Here is a 17,595-nt window from a genome sequence, read left to right on the forward strand (position 1 = left end):
CTTAGCGCAGGAAAAGTGTTGTAAGAAATAGCAAAGGGATTGCTATTATGAAACGCTGGATGCGGCTGTTGATACAAAGGCAAAACAACATTGCCCTGACTGCAGAACCCAATCCAGCAGCCGTTGTAATATCTGTTATGGAACCCATCTCTGCTAAATGACTGATCTCTAAGGATGGATCATGAACATGGTGGCTTTGAATTCAGGACTGTATTTGAGTTAACTTGTCAAACCCCCCCTTTCATTAGAACGACTACGGTCATTGACCAGTAGACCCTTTCAACCATGAGGAAGCGTCCCCAGCTTAGCATTCTAGTCCTTGCTGATGAACTGGCCACACCACAGTAGTATCGGTCATTGATGGACCAATACAAAGGGAGCACAGCATGGCTCAGATTTGAAATTAACTGTACCGATGTGCTTTGCAGCACCCAATGATAATGCCATGAATTAATGAAAATTTATTGATCATTATAGATATATCAGTGGAAGTGGGCCTCTGTGTTTCACTATTTCTAATGTCCTCTGAATGTTTTCCTTTTGACTCTTCAGATGCTTTTGATACAGAATCATATAAAGATGGGCTGAAGTTCCCGTCTTCTAACTGAGAAGAAGCCTGCGGCGAGGAATCTTCCTCTGCTTCTTCTGGAACTGGTGATGTAGGTTGGGGTGAAGGAACATATACCACCCCCACTTTGCACTCCTCAACAACTTTCCCATCCTCTTTATTGAACATTTCTCTAGTGATGTCTTTAGCAGTCACTCCATGATTTGTAATGACAGTCTGAATGAGGAACTTGTCTTTGCACCGCATGTCAGGTGGTGCCTCCCATTGCGCTTGCATTGTAACAGTAACATCAAAAGCGCTCCTGGGCATGACAACACCTGTGTTTGGCCGCACACAGTATTTCTTTGAATTTGTTGTTTTAACCTTGGAAACAACATAATGATCTGTCTTGTTAACCAGACGCAACGGACAAGAGCTCTGCTTCTTCAATTTGAATGTGAACTTGAGATATGATGGTTGGATGTCGAGATGTTCCCCGGAAATCATGTTGGCGCAAGACAGACGTGAACTCTTATCACTTGAATGGTGGATATATATATAACTCGCGCCCTGACGTATATCACGCTTCTTATGGAGACTCTTGAGGATTCATAACCCACAGTTGCAGATCTTAGCAAGGACAAAAATAAGAATGGTAATCACAGAGGACAAAAGAATGGTGTTTCAGAGCAAACCTGTGGCCTCCTTTTAACAAAGTAGAGCATAATGAGGGAAGACAAATTTGGTTACTAACAATTGATAGTAACCCATCTACAATTGATGCTAGAGCATATTTTCTCAAGAATACAATTCATAGAAACCAGAAAACTTTCTCTCCTAAATCGATATTAAGTAACTCTAACAAAAAAAAATATATAGATCATGGGAGAGCAAAACTATTTAACAATCATTGTAAGACTATTATTTGGAAGCCTGTTGACTACTTAATTTGGAACATATTTTAGCCTAACTCAACAAGCTTAAATCATTAAACTGCAGCTGATGACCTGCACAAAAATATTCATTAGCAATAGTATAAAAGAAAAAATCGAACGTGAGGAGAGCAACTTCCTTAGAGATGTCAGAAATTAATACACCGTTATCAAAGGTGTTCATCAAGGTAATGCCCAACGAGAATATTAACGATAGTAGATACTGAAATTAGTAAAAAAAAAAAAAGAAAGCACATGAGGAGTATAAGAAGGATCAGATTAATTCTAAATACTCTTACAATGAGCAGACAAGGTGAAACGAGGGAGTCACCGATCACTATCAAAATAATGAGAAAAGCAAAAAAAAGATGTGAATCGGGTAACCAGATTAGAACTAAAAAAAAAGAAAAAGAAACAAAAGATGATATTGGAATCGGGGAATTTCTGTCACTATTACATAGTGGTGCACTGAGGTTGCTATATGCAACTCAGCGTCATCCATGGTGTGTTAATGGTGGCCCAATTTTAAAATTTAAGAGAAAATTAGAGAAAACAGAGGGGAGAAAACGAAGTACTCATCGATGCCCGTAGACCCGAAATGAAACAGGGAATCTTCTCTTTGTTCTGCTGTCCAGAGCACTTGTTGCTAATGGAGGAGGAAATGTGGTGATTCTGTAGAGCTCCTTTTAAGAGAGGGAATTAGCAATGGAATTAGGAGGGAAATGGGCGATAGAGACGAAAGTCGATCCCGGTGAATGAATGATGTTTGATAAAAAAAATGGATGCTAGAGATGGGGAATGGATATTAGCAAGAGAATGGATGCCTTTAGGGTTTTCTCGAGTGCCTTTTTAAAGAAGGAGAGGAAGGTTTGAGAAGAAGATTAGTTGGGAATCGACGATGGAAGGAGAGGGTGGTTTCGCGATGGAGGGTTTCGTGAAGAAGAGAATCGGGAGAGAGAGAGAGTGAAGAAAGAAATGGAGGGGGGGCGGCCTTTTTCTCTTTTTCCTTACGAAGGATTTTAAAACCCTAAAAAGAGGATTTTGCATATGACCCCCCGCTGATTTGAGTTTTTACAAAAAAAAGGGGCTCTCGAGGCTTTTTAGCAAAAAATTGATTTTTAAAGTTTAAACTAATTCATTTTTCTCGAAATTTTTCCATTTTTTTGGTTTTTGTGTTATTTTTCAATTTTTTTTGTGTTTTTAGAATAAAATCCTAAAGTTTGTCAGAAAACAAAGATTAAAACTACTTTTTTTTTGTGTTTTTGCAAAAATATTTACAAAAGGGAATTTATCTGAGAATTTAAAAGTTATTTTGAGAAAATTTCTTCAGAAATGGGTTTGGATCCGAATTTGGAGGAAATATGGATTTAAAGTAGTGGATTCGGATCCAGAATTAATTTTGAATATACCAATATGGAATTTAATTCAGAAAATCTGAAGAATGACTGAAATTTAGCTTTGACATTGCTTTTTATCTTTTGAGAGAATGAGGGCCAGGGGCAAAAGGATCATTTTGCAAATCTTTGAAAAATTTGGGGTGTTCACAGATGCCTCTCTTTGCTACTAAGCCGGTTGAAAGCCGAGCTTAGTGGCAAAGATAACACTCCAATTTTTTAAAATGCCCCAGTTAGCAGATCCGAACTGGGTGTGGAAGAATTATTTTAAAAACATGGCTTCTCAGGCTTAAAACCTTATCCTGAATGGTTTTGGGGAGACGAAATCCTCGAAAATGAGATGGTTGAATAATAGAGGATGAGGAAATCGTGATGGGGATTTGGATGGAAATTCCGAGATGGTGGGAAATGAGAATTTTGATCAGGTCTCATGGGTGAGACAAGATACTCTTTTTGAAATGATTCAGGTTTAGCCTTTAACCTGGATGGGACGAAGATGTATAAAAAATGATCTGAATGAGGAAAGGATTATGTGAAGACCTTGATGGGACATTTTTAAAAAAATGTCTTGTGAAATGAAGCTCAAGTAGGATCCTATCTTGGATGGATATACAAAGCACAAATTCCTCGATGGGAAGAACCATGATGGGATTGGAAGGAAACATCTCGTTAGAACGAGGAATCTCATTGGAACGAGTCTCAGGTTTAACCCAAACCTGAAAGGAAGGTACCTCACGAAGTGAGGTTTCAGGTTAACTCTTAGTCTGAATAGGAAATCTACCATACGGGTTTCTCAAATGGAGAAACCATAATGGGACCTTCGGAGCTTGGACGAACAAATCCGAAAGGGGTTTTACGAGAGGAGGAAAATATAGGGTTCCATAAAGCTTTGAAAAGGGAGAAGAAATTGGGTGTCTCATTGCTGAGACTGAAATAACTTTTAAAATCTATGACCTCTCGTAGGGGGTTCAGGTTTGGCCCTTAACCTAAGTGGGGGAAATCTACCATACAGGTTTTCTCAAAAATGGAAAAAGCACGATGAGACCTTCGGAATTTGGACGAACAAATCCGAAAGGGGTTTTGCGAAAGGAGGAAATATAGGGTTCCCTAAAGCTTTGAAAAGGGGAAGAAATTGGGCGTCTCATTGCTGGGACTGAAATAGCTTTTGAAATCAAATGATCTTTCGCAGATGGTTCAGGTTTGACCCTTATCCTGAGTGGGGGAAATCTACCATACGGATTTCTCGAATGGAGAAACCATAATGGGACCTTCGGAATTTGGACGAACAAATCCGAAAGGGGTTTTTGCGAAAGGAGAAAATATAGGGTTCCCTAAAGCTTTGAAAAGGGGAAGAAATTGGGCGTCTCATTGCTGAGACTGAAATTGCTTTTGAAATCAAATGATCTTTCGCAGATGGTTCAGGTTTGACCCTTATCCTGAGTGGGGGAAATCTACCATATGGATTTCTCGAATGGAGAAACCATAATGGGACCTTCGAAATTTGGACGAACAAATCCGAAAGGGGTTTTTGCGAAAGGAGAAAAAATAGGGTTCCCTAAAGCTTTGAAAAGGGGAAGAAATTGGGCGTCTCATTGCTGAGACTGAAATAGCTTTTGAAATCAAATGATCTTTCGCAAAATAGTTCAGGTTTGACCCTTATCCTGAGTGGGTCATCCATACGGAATTCTTCAATGAGAAAACCGTGATGGGACAGGAAGAGATACTTTCTTCAGAGGCAACTCTTTTGAGAAATATAAACAATGCTAGGTTGCATCAAAAATGAATATTGAATGTTTATTTCATTCTTGGAATAGCTAGAAAATTTTGCCAATAAGATAAAAATTATAGCTGATTCAAACGCTTGGAAATGTGCACGTATGTGCAAAAGATATTCCCTCTTTTACCTAGAGTATTTCCCCCAAATGAGGTTAACTCCTCAGTTCTAAGAGTCAGATTCAAAATTTTAGCGCTGATGATTTTCTTCAAGGATGCTATCCATTTCCTTGATATGAAAAGAGAAGAAATATTCTTAATTTTATAAAAGCAAATAGTGAAAGGATATTGATAAAAGAATTTCGCATGAGAAAAGATGACTTCTGGCAACTTTGGCAGTTTGATATCTGGGTGTTTTCCCACAATGATCTTTTTGCACTCTTTTTGAGTCATTGGGCTTTCTCGGTTTTTCTCATCATCCTTCATTTGGATGTCTTGACTTTTCTCTCTTTTTCAGGAAAGGGTACGTCACAAACTCCTTCATCTTGGAGATGTTCCAATCCTTCTTTTATCTCAGGGATTTTATGGATGTCACTGGCTCAAAAAGTCTTTAGGTGATAGCTGAAATCAAATATCTTTTAGGGTTTGTCGGTAGGTTCATCGCACTCGCCTTCATCTCGACGGTGATCTGAACTTTCCCTGGAAGGATCCTTCACAAACTCCTTCATCTTGGAGATGATCCAAATCTTCTTTGGCCCCGGGGGTCTGCTCGCATATTCGTCTTCATCTTGACGACAGTTGAGAGATCTCTTTTGCGGATATTTGATTGCAACTCTAAACGAATGGGAAGATATGGGTCGAGTGGATTCTTTCTATAGCTTGAGATATTTCCACTGCCTGATTGCCAGAAAGTTATTTTAAAACATGCGCCATAGCCAAGATCAATATCAATTCGCTTCTGGCTTTTCAACATCATTGAAGATTTCTTTCATTGATCATATAGAGGGCATTTCTTACATCCTTTTGGTTGATCAATCAGGAAAAGATTTGAATTTTACCTCTTTTCGCAAAAAGTTTTACCTTTTTGGAAAGAAATACTAGAGGTAATCTGAGGAGTTTCTTTAGTGCAGTCAAATTTTTAGAATCAACAAGTGCTTTTAGCAAATTGGCAAAGTTTTCACGAATTTCTTTGTGAAATAATCACTCAATATAGATTTTGATGAGACCTTGAGTTGCAATCTTTGATTTGAAAAATACATGACCAGCAAAAAGCTGGAACTTTTTGAAATACATGACCAGCAGAAGCTGGGATGTTTGAAATACCTGACCAGCGAAAGCTGGAACGTTTGAAATACATGACCAGCAAAAGCTGGAACGTTTGAAATACATGACCAAAAAAAGCTGGATCTTTTGGAAATACATGACCAACGAAAGTTGAATCTTTTGGAAATACATGACCAGCGAGATGCTGGATCTTTTGGAAACACATCAGATTTAAGTCAAATCTTGAACTTTGTAAAAAGGAAAGAATTTGATCAGAGCACTGAATTTAGAAGGTTACCGGTGCGAGAACCGGATTTTCTAAATGAGCTCAACATATGATTGAAATTTTTTTGAGAAATAACCGGTGCGAGGACTGGGTTGTGAAGATGAGCTAGGAAAGTAAAATTTGATGAAAGATTCTGAATTCAATGGACCATCACATCCTAACTGCTTGTGGTCTGTTTTTAGGATTTATCTCCTTATCCTGAACTGGAAAGGGAGGAAAGAAATACCTCGTTAGCAGGAGGCATAAGGTTTATCCCTTAACCTGAAGGGGAAAGGGAAGAAATACCTCGTTAGTAGGAGGCATCAGGTTTATCCCTTAACCTGAAGGGAAAAAGGAAGAAATACCTCGTTAGCAAAAGGCATCAGGCTTATCCCTTATCCTGAAAGGGTAGGAAGAATTTTCAAAGTGAATAAACCTGAATTTTTGAATTTTGAAATGGATTAGCCGGAAGGCTGGATTTTGGAAGAATATCCCGCCTGGCAGTTGGGATTTTTTGAAAAAGAAGAGAGGCCCAGTTGGGACTCGAATCTTCAGAAAATAAAAGATGAAGAGAAACCCAAGTTTTGAAAACTTAAATTTCTAGAGAAATGATTGTTTTTCCAATGCGAGGATTGGATTCAAAAGGAAGTCCTGGTCGGAACTCAGAACTTCGAACGAAAAAATAATAAAAGAAAAACCCGAGCTGAAACCCGATTTTGTAAAGAAATGATTGATTTCCAATGCGAGGATTTGGATTAAGAAGGAAGTCCTGGTCGGAACTCAGAACTTTGAACGAAAAATAATAGAAGAAAACCCAAGCTGGAACTCGGATTTCTAAAGAAATGATTGATTTTCCAATGCGAGGATTGGATTCAAAAGGAAGTCCTGGTCGGAACTCAGAACTTCGAACGAAAAATAATAGAAGAAAACCCAAGCTGAAACTCGGATTTCTAAAGAAATGATTGATTTTCCAATGCGAGGATTGGATTCAAAAGGAAGTCTTGGCCGGAACTCAGAACTTTGAACGAAAATTAATAGAAGAAAACCCGAGTTGGAACTCGGATTTCTAAAGAAATGATTGATTTCCAATGCGAGGATTGGATTCAGAAGGAAGTCCTGGTCGGAACTTAGAACTTCGAACGAAAAAGAATAGAAGAAAACCCAAGCTGGAACTCGGATTTCTAAAGAAATGATTGATTTTCCAATGCGAGGATGGGATTCAAAAGGAAGTCCTGGTCGGAACTCAGAACTTCGAACGAAAAATAATAGAAGAAAACCCGAGCTGGAACTCGGATTTCTAAAAAAATGATTGATTTTCCAATGCAAGGATTGGATTCAAAAGGAAGTCATGGTCGGAACTTATAACTTCGAACGAAAAATAATAGAAGAAAACCCAAGCTGGAACTCGGATTTCTAAAGAAATGATTGATTTTCCAATGCGAGGATTGGATTCAAAAGGAAGTCCTGGTCGGAACTCAGAACTTCGAACGAAAAATAATAGAAGAAAATCCGAGCTGCAACTCGGATTTCTAAAGAAATGATTGATTTCCAATGCGAGGATTGGATTCAGAAGGAAGTCCTGGTCGAAACTCAGAACTTCGAACGAAAAATAATAGAAGAAAACCCGAGCTGGAACTCGGATTTCTAAAGAAATGATTGATTTCCAATGCGAGGATTGGATTCAGAAGGAAGTCGTGGTCGGAACTCAGAACTTCGAACGAAAAAGAATAGAAGAAAACCCAAGCTGGAACTCGGATTTCTAAAGAAATGATTGATTTTCCAATGCGAGGATTGGATTCAAAAGGAAGTCCTGGTCGGAACTCAGAACTTCGAACGAAAAATAATAGAAGAAAACCCGAGCTGGAACTCAGATTTCTAAAAAAATGATTGATTTTCCAATGCGAGGATTGGATTCAAAAGGAAGTCCTGGTCGGAATTCAGAATTTCGAACGAAAAATAATAGAAGAAAACCCGAGCTGGAACTCGGATTTCTAAAGAAATGATTGATTTTCCAATGCGAGGATTGGATTCAAAAGGAAGTTCTGGTCGGAACTCAGAACTTCGAACGAAAAATAATAGAAGAAAACCCGAGCTGGAACTCGGATTTCTAAAGAAATGATTGATTTCCAATGCGAGGATTGGATTCAGAAGGAAGTCCTGGTCGGAACTCAGAACTTCGAACGAAAAATAATAGAAGAAAACCCGAGCTGGAACTCGGATTTCTAAAGAAATGATTGATTTTCCAATGCGAGGATTGGATTCAAAAGGAAGTCCTGGTCGGAACTCAGAACTTCGAATGAGGGAATAAAGGGAGAAGTCCGAGTGGAAACTCAGGTTTTTGACAAAAAGTTTTTAATCAAGAGATTGAGTTTTTGAAAATTTGCCAGTGCGAGGACCGGACCTGAGATTGAGAATGACCATTTATAGGACTAAATTTATTTGGATGCGATCTGATTGCCCCGTTATCTTGACTGGAGATGAAATAAAATCTGAGAAGGAACTGACGAGAAGAGATAGAAATTGTTGGAAGATTTGACAAAAGAGAAGAATCAAAGGATTTTTTTTGGAAATTATGTTTGTAAAAGAATTCTCACAGGTAGCATTGTTGCTCCTATGAGGGGTTTCAGGATTATCCCTTATCCTGAATGGGAAAGGAATAAATTTTGGCCAAAAATTAATAAAAGGCTTGATAAAGAAAAGATAAAATTTGATAAAGAAATAAAATTGGTAAAAATTGGATAAAGAAAAAGATTTAGCAGAGATTAATGAAGCTTTAAAAGAGAATGACATTCAGGACTATCCCTTATCCTGAAGAAAGAAGGACCTCGTAGGATGAGGTTTCAGGTTTATCCCTTAACTTGAAGGGGGGAAAAAGAAAGAAAAGAAGGAAAAAGAAATACCTTATGGGAAAGAGGCATCAGGTTTATCCCTTAACCTGAAAGGGAAATTTTGAAATAAGAATTAATAAGAATTAAGAAGAATGGATGAATAATAAAAATGAATAAAATTTATAAAACTGATAAAGATGAATAAACAAAAGGTTGATAAAAGTTGAGAAAAATAGTTTGATCCTGCCTGCATGTGGGATCTTTAAAATGAGAGAAGAAGATGAGAAAATCATTTTTGGACAGAAAGATTAACCGCGAGAGCTAATCTTTGAAAAGGGATCATTCATGAGAGATCATCATGAGGGTTAATTTTTTGAAGCAATGATTTGAAAACCAATTTTCAGAAAATATGATCAACACGAGGGTTGTTCTTTGAATGCAATGATTTGAAATCAATTTTTTTAGAAAACATAATCAACGCCAGGGTTGATCTTTGAATGTAATGATTTGAAATCATTTTTTTTAGAAAACATAATCAACGCCAGGGTTGATCTTTGAATGCAATGATTTGAAAATCAATTTTCAGAAAATATGATCAACACGAGGGTTGATATTTAAATGCAATGATTCAAAATCAATTTTTAGAAAATATGATCAACACAAGGGTTGATGTTTGAATGCAATGAAATCAATTTTTTGGAAAATGACATCAACACAATGGTTGATGTTTGAATGCAATGAAATCAATTTTTTGGAAAATGATATCAACACAAGGGTTGATGATTGAATGTAATGAAATCAAATTTTTGGAAAATGACATCAACACAAGGGTTGATGTTTGAATGTAATGAAATCAAATTTTGGAAAATGAGATCAACACAAGGGTTGATCTTTGAATGAAATGAAATCAATTTTTTGGAAAATGGGATCAACACAAGGGTTGATCTTTGAATGCAATGAAATCATTTTTTTTGGAAAATGACATCAACACAAGGGTTGATGTTTGAATGTAATGGTTCGAAGTCAATTTTTGGAAAATATGATCAACGCAAGGGTTGATCTTTGAAATGCAATAATTTGAAATCAATTTTCAGAAAATATGATCAACACAAGGGTTGATCTTTTGAAATGCAATGATTCGCAATCAATTTGTAGAAAAATATGATCAACACAAGGGTTGATCTTTGAAATGCAATAATTTGAAATCAATTTTCGGAAAATATGATCAACACAAGGGTTGATCTTTTGAAATGCAATGATTCACAATCAATTTGTAGAAAAATATGATCAACACAAGGGTTGATCTTTGAAATGCAATAATTCGAAATCAATTTTCGGAAAATATGATCAACACAAGGGTTGATCTTTTGAAATGCAATGATTTGCAATCAATTTGCAGAAAAATATGATCAACATAAGGGTTGATCTTTTAAAAAGGTTGTAATAAAATATTTGAACTAAAATTTTCATGATTTTTGAAAGACCCTCATAGGTAATATCATTTCTCTCATGAATGATGTCAGGATTGTCCCGAATTTTGAAAAAGAAATTTAATACCCCAACATAGCAAAAAGAAGAAAGTATTGAATATCAAAGATATAAAGAAAATCGACATTTCATTGATAAGCAAAAGTTGATAACAGAACTGAATATTTACAAGTATTTTAACTAAAAGAAATCACAAAGATTGGGCTGACTTGCCCCTACAAAGCGACTGACAGAAAGGGATAAAAGCGAAAAACTCTTGGTATTCTCAATTCTCTGATTGGTCTGGAAAAGGTCCGGTTGAAACTGCAGGCTGCTCTTCTCCTTCCTCTGGTACCAAAAGCTCTTTATCAATGTAGTCCTGCACAATGTTTTTAAGGACGAAGCAGTGCTCCGTGCCATGCCCCCTCGCTCGATGAAACTTGCAAAAGCGATTCTTCCATTTCCCTTTGGTGACAGAGGGATCATCCTGCTTTGGGAGTTTGATCATTTCTTTCTCGAGCAGGTATTGGAGAACTTCTTCGATCGGCTGACCTAGAGGAGTAAGCTGACGATCATAACCCCAACCTTCATGCTTTGCTTTCTTCGGCTTGCTTAATTTCTGCCAAGTGTTGACCCCTGCCTGGTAGCTGGACTGAGCTTGCATGTTTGGGAGATTTGGATGCTTTTCTCCTTCATTTTGGACAAAGAGATTTTTATCAAGGCAATCTTGAACGATATTCTTGAAGATGAAGCAATGCTCAGTGTCGTGCCCTGTTACTTGATGGTATCCGCAGAACTGGTCTATATATTTTCTAATGACTGTGGAAGGGTTGGCGGCTCTTGAGAGCCTGAGTAATCCGCTAGACAACATGTATTCGAGGACTTTGTCGAGCGGCTCATCTAAAGGAGTAAAATCTCGACCCTTGCTCCAATCCTTGCGCTCTGGTTCTTCTTGCTTCTTGCCTTTTTACTGAGGACTGTATTGAAGAGGTCTATCACGGTTTTCACAATATTTCCCAATCTGGCTTTTATACTCTCTCAAGTTGCTGCCCTGGTTGCCTTGATTGCTGCTCTTGCTGGCTTTGGAATTTCCTATACCGATATTGCCGTGTTTATTCATGGGAAAAGTGACAGGTGCCTTTCTTTCTGTGGGAGCTTTTCTGCAATTGGCTTCAGCTTGTTCAGACAATATTTCAACCATCATCTTCTTGAATAATTGGTATATCGCGAGATCGATCTCACTTTTGCTGTCCTGAACTCCCTTTCTGACATATTTTTGAGAATCCATTCCTTACTCTCTCTGCTTGTAACTGAGATATTAGAGCAGTGTAATCTCTGAGCTTTGCCTGACTCAACTGATAGCGCCGATGCTCTCTGTAGAGCATAAATGGGGTTTTTAGAAAAGATCTAGGAAGAAATTTTAATAAAGGAGGAAATCATAATCTGAAAATGAAAACATCCCATTACGAGGGATCGGGTTGTCACCAAAATTTGCGACAACCGCACTGTTTTTCTGAAAAAGGATAGACAAGTAAAATGTGAATAAAGATAAATTTTGAAAAGGACATATCCTGACAAAAAGATGTTTTATTGTAAATGAGGGTAAGGAATAGAATATATATAAAAAAAAGAAAATTTTTGAAGAATTGCAGGCAGGATCAAAAGGAATTAGAAGAAATTTAAGAGAAGAAAAGGAGAATACACCTGGGTTTTAAAATAAAGAGGAAATTTTGAATAATATATACCCAGGGTTTTGGAAAATATAGGGAATATAAAATATCATACAATCATAGATATACAAACAAGGATGCACAAACAGCAATCCCTAAAGGTTGACTCTAAATGCAATATTTTGAAATGGCTTATAGGACCTTAATCCTAACTCTAGGGTTCAAATCATCTGATTCCAATCAAGATACGCCGATATACTCAAGCCGAAGCTCGAAGTACGTGGCATAGAAATATTTCTCTGGTTCTAAGGTAATGGCTTCCCAATATCCTTGAGCACCTACCGATATACCTCGGACTATGGACCTTAGGTACGTGGTAGGGGGGCGCGAACCCAAATAACTGGTCCAGTTGTGAGGCTCTCTCCCGAACTATGGTTCAGTGAGACAGCCCAGCAACGTGAAGACCGGGACAATATAGGTAAGGAGGTTTTCAAAATATGCTCAACATGCAAGAAATCAGATGGCTCTAATGCAAGTCCTAAAGAGATAGATTAAAATGAAGAGAAGCATACACTTGCATACATTGTTTGCATTCAATCCCTAAAATTGAGGAGAGTTGCATTTCAGACCTAAGTCTAATGTGAGCATGGATAATCTCCTCAATATGGTCCTACCAAACCATACTTAGATCCTATATACAATGATGTCAGCTTAGGACAAAATCTAGGCTTCCTAAGGTTTGCATGGAAATGAAGCTGACATTTGAAGAATAAAGACTTAGACAATGTCAAAGCAAAAGAAAAAAGGCATAATTCGACCAGACGAAGACGAGTCCCATCACGGTCGCCAAAACTGTGATCATCGCAAAATTTTTCCTCTCATAATATTTTCTCTATTCCTTCTCTTTTCCTTTCCATTCTTTATTTCCTCCTTTTGAAGGGAGAAAGTAAAAGACAGAAAGAAAGAGAGAAGAGAAAAGAAAAGAAAACAAGAGAAGAGGAACTCTTTTGCGGGGTCTCACTTGACCTTAATTTTGAAAATGAAAAATAACTCACCTCTGTTTTTTAAAACATTTGCGGGAAAACTGGGAGACGGGATCCGCTCGTCGGTACGAGGTTCGACCGTTCCTGGCGCCTTCACCAGGGGTAATCGAACCAAGGGTCGAATTTATGCCTTTTGCTTTGCTAAGAAATTATCCAAGAATTTATCCTAAGTCTAGATGCACAAAGAATCATGCTTGTGCAAATGCAAGGATGTATGCTCCTTTTAAAATGATTTAAAAAAGTCCCAAGTGTTTCTGAGATGAATCAGATAATGGAGTGAAGAAATGATTTCTAACTTTAGAACTTAAGATTTAAAGTTCTAAGTTTTTAGAATAATCAGAGCTTAGAAAAATAAATTTGGATCTTGAAAGAAATGATTTTGAAACTGAGATAAAAAGAGAAGAAAGGAAATTTCAAAGTCATAAATGGATTTTGAATTTAGAAGTTTTGAACTTGGATGACTATTTGGAATGGAATTGAATTCTAATTTTGAAGCTTTGAAATCAAAGTAAAATGTGGGAGATCTAAATAGAATTTTTTTGAGGAATAGAATTGATTTGAAAGTTGGAATTTCAAGATGAAATCCGAATCCAAGATCTGGATTCTGAATAGAGTTCAAAGTTGAATTTTTGGATTTAGGATCCGAAATGGGAACTTGATTTGAAATCTGGAAATAAAATGGATTTGGTTCTAAGAATTGGAATCAAGATGAAATTTGGATCCAAAATTTTGAATGGAATTGGATTCAAGATTTGGAATCCAAGATGAAATTTGGATCTGAAGTCTAAGATCCAAGATAGAATTGGATTCTGGACCCTAAGATGGAATTGGATCTGAAGTCTGAGATCCAAAGTAGAATGGGATTCTGGATCCTAAATGGAATTTGGATCTGTAATCTGAGATCCAAAGTAGAATTGGTTTTGGATCCTAAGGTGGATTTGGATCTGAAGTCTGAGATCCAAAGCAGAATTGGGTTCTGGATCTGAAATCTGAGATCCAAAATGAAGTCGGATTCTGGATCCTAAATGAAATTTGGATCTGTAATCTGAGATCCGAGGTGGAATTGGAATATGGATCCTAGAATGGATTTGGATCTGAAATCTTGAAATCCAAAGTGAAGTTGGATTCTGGATCCTAAATGAAATTTGGATCTGTAATCTGAGATCCAAGGTGGAATTGGATTTATACTTGGAAATCTGGATCCAAGATTAGGATCTAAACTTTGGATTTTGGAATTTTAAAATTGATTTGAGAATGAATTTCAAAGTCAAATTGGACTTTGAACTTGAATTTGGAATTTATAGAATGAATCAAGTTGAATTTTAAACTTTGAATTTGATTTCAAAGTTTTGGAAATGAGATAGAATTGAAATAGGAATTTGAAGAAAAGATATTCACAATCACGTGGATTTTAAAAGGAATTTTTGAAAATATGATGCAATTCTATCTTAAATGATGAAATGAATTTAAAGATTTTGAATTTGGAATTTGAAAAGCTATTCCATTCTTTAAATGAATTAAAAAATGAGGTTGAAGACATAATACATCCCTGACTATGGTCATTGAATATATTATGTAATAACTTCATTTAAATTCAAGTGAAGAATAAAATACATTTTGGTACTTTTATAGAATTTAAAATGTAATTAACTCTCAATATACCCTCACTATGGCCATTGGTATATATATTGAATTAATTTTAAATTAAATTATGATAAAAGGGAAAAATATTTAAAGAAAATATGATGATTTTGAAAAAGGATCCAGTGTTATTTTGTAAAAGATAAAAACACTAAGTCTTGTTTACATCCTGACTATGGCCATTGATGTAAATCATCAACTTAGGATTAATTGCCTCTTACGAAATGGTGCACGTGCCATTCGTGTTTCACCATTGTGAAAACTTGAGAAATAAAGGCAAATAATGAAACAAATGACATTTAATATGCTTATCTATTCTAATCTTAATATAGGAAATGGAGATTTTTCATTAATATATATCTATTTGTAATTACAAGATTTCTAATCTCAGAAGGAAGATAATCTTACATATTTCCTGAAAGCAAGGTTAGTACCAAATATGGAACATGAAAAAGAAACCAAGAGGTTATGTTGAAAAATTGTAATATGATGATTTATGAAAAAGGAAGGAAAATGTATATACAGTGATTATACCAATGAGCACAAGCATGTCATATATTAAAAGGATGCACATGCCTATTGAGAAGCCTGCATGACAGTTCATGAATTGTCAAAGAGTTGCTGCGGTTTGTAATCTGTCACAAGTAATCATGACCCATCATGCAGATATTGTACATTGACAAGATATAAGATGCACATGAAAGTGCTATGCATATATGGACAGAAGGCTAAGTAAAGGATTGTGAAGGGTGCAAAAGGCGCAGCTGTGTGTGGAATAAACTGAAACTTATGACAAAGGTAGCAGCATGTGTAAATGTAATATACCTAGGTGATGTTACATAGGTGTATAAATGCAGCGAATGGTGCATTGGTGATTCTGCAATGCTGTAAACGAATGAAGAGTGAAAATATGCTTAAATGCATGATGTGCTGTAAATGAGTGAAGAGTGTCAATATGATATGATGTAAGCATATCAATTGATATGCTACGGCAGGTGTTATAGAAGTTGAGAAGTAATTTACAGATATTAAAATGATTAGTCATGAAATGGATGCAAGAGTGTGTGTACCTGCTATGGGAGCCGCAGGTGTTACCTGTAATGAAGACCATAGAGGGTCAGTGATAAACTAAAGTGGCAGGTAACCATAGCAGTTAAGTAAAAAAAAAAAATGAAGGTATTGCAGATATAGAATATAAAGATGCTGGTAGTGGAGGGTAGGCTGACTAGGCTTCACCTGATATGATAAATGTGCTGAGTGTAGTGAAGTGCAGGAGTGATATGCAATGTTGTCGTGCAGGATCTGTGCACCTTGGTGGCATGCTGCTATAATAGTAACAGGTGTGGGTTGTGGAGGTTAAAACTTAGCGCAGGAAAAGTGTTGTAAGAAATAGCAAAGGGATTGCTATTATGAAATGCTGGATGCGGCTGTTGATACAAAGGCAAAACAACATTGCCCTGACTGCAGAACCCAATCCAACACCCGTGGTAATATCTGTTATAGAACCCATCTCTGCTAAATGACTGATCTCTAAGGATGGATCATGAACATGGTGGCTTTGAATTCAGGACTGTATTTGAGTTAACTTGTCAAACCCCCCTTTCATTAGAACGACTACGGTCATTGACCAGTAGACCCTTTCAACCATGAGGAAGCGTCCCCAGCTTAGCATTCTAGTCCTTGCTGATGAACTGGCCGCACCACAGTAGTATCGGTCTCTGATGGACCAATACAAAGGGAGCACAGCATGGCTCAGATTTGAAATTAACTGTACCGATGTGCTTTGCAGCACCCAATGATAATTCTATGAATTAATGAAAATTTATTGATCATTATAGATATATCAGTGGAAGTGGGCCTCTGTGTTTCACTATTTCTAATGTCCTCTGAATGTTTTTCTTTTGACTCTTCAGATGCTTTTGATACAGAATCATATAAAGATGGGCTGAAGTTCCCGTCTTCTAACTGAGAAGAAGCCTGCGGCGAGGAATCTTCCTCTGCTTCTTCTGGAACTGGTGATGTAGGTTGGGGTGAAGGAACATATACCACCCCCACTTTGCACTGCTCAACAACTTTCCCATCCTCTTTATTGAACATTTCTCTAGTGATGTCTTTAGCAGTCACTCCATGATTTGCAATGACAGTCTGAATGAGGAACTTGTCTTTGCATCGCATGTCAGGTGGTGCCTCCTGTTGCGCTTGCATTGTAACAGTAACATCAAAAGCGCTTCTGGGCATGACAACACCTGTGTTTGGCCGCACACAGTATTTCTTTGAATTCGTTGTTTTAACCTTGGAAGCAACATAATGATCTGTCTTGTTAACCAGACGCAACGGACAAGAGCTCTGCTTCTTCAATTCGAATGTGAACTTGAGATCTGAAGGTTGGATGTCGAGATGTTCCCTGAAAATCATGTTGGCGCAAGACAGACGTGAACTCTTATCACTTGAATGGTGGGTATATATATAACTCGCGCCCTGATGTATATCACGCTTCTTATGGAGACTCTTGAGGATTCATAACCCACAGTTGCAGATCTTAGCATGGACAGAAATAAGAATGGTAATCACAGAGGACAAAAGAATGGTGTTTCAGAGCAAACCTGTGGCCTCCTTTTAACAAAGTAGAGCATAATGAAAGAAGGCAAATTTGGTTACTAACAATTGATAGTAACCCATCTACAATTGATGCTAGAGCATATTTTCTCAAGAATACAATTCATAGAAACCAGAAAACTTTCTCTCCTAAATCGATATTAAGTAACTCTAACAAAAAAAAATATAGATCATGGGAGAGCAAAACTATTTAACAATCATTGTAAGACTATTATT

At 37.0% G+C, this 17,595-nt stretch overlaps 1 pseudogene; it reads right to left on the minus strand.

The window, feature by feature from the left end:
* Positions 1-403: 403 nt before the first annotated feature.
* LOC149840309 (vesicle-associated protein 1-4 pseudogene) lies at positions 404-17,178 on the minus strand (annotated as a pseudogene).
* Between the last annotated feature and the right edge of the window lie 417 nt (positions 17,179-17,595).

This window comes from Nuphar pumila, chromosome 4, assembly GCF_984573655.1.
Source record: "Nuphar pumila chromosome 4, dmNupPumi1.hap1.1, whole genome shotgun sequence".
NCBI lineage: Eukaryota > Viridiplantae > Streptophyta > Magnoliopsida > Nymphaeales > Nymphaeaceae > Nuphar > Nuphar pumila.